The sequence below is a fragment of the Myotis davidii genome, unplaced genomic scaffold (assembly GCF_000327345.1).
Source record: "Myotis davidii unplaced genomic scaffold, ASM32734v1 scaffold845, whole genome shotgun sequence".
In the NCBI taxonomy this organism is placed as follows: domain Eukaryota; kingdom Metazoa; phylum Chordata; class Mammalia; order Chiroptera; family Vespertilionidae; genus Myotis; species Myotis davidii.
In genome coordinates, this window is record NW_006296223.1 from 1,102,416 (window position 1) to 1,102,896 (window position 481).

Below are 481 nucleotides of genomic sequence, written 5' to 3' on the forward strand. Positions count from 1 at the left end.
CTGTCCGGGCTCGCTGCGCCTGCGGCCAGATGCCCTGGGCTTTCGAGGCTGCCAGACACCTGAAGCTTGAGTCACTGGGCTCCCAGGTAACCGGGCTCCCCTGGAGTGAACCGGGGCTGTGGGATCGGGACACCCCCCACCCGATGGCTCCTGGGTCCCCCGGTCTCGCAGGCACCCCTGAGGGCAGGGGGTGGATGCTGGCCAAGGAGGGGCTCTGCTGTGTTGGCTGTGGGAGCGAGCGGGTGCCTCGCCAGCCCCATTCCTCCCTCTGCGGGTCAGCTCTCCCTGGAGGGGACCTGGGCCCCTCTCCCAGGCCTGGGTGCCCGCCGCCCCTCTGGGCTGGAAAGGCTGCTCTCCCGGAACCCCGGGGCCTGGCTCGGATCACCCTGAGGCTGGAGGCTCCAGGCCCCGGACCTCCCCAATGTCCGCGAAGGCCTGGCCCTGGCCACTCCTCCAGCCCCTCATCCTGTGGGGGCTGGGG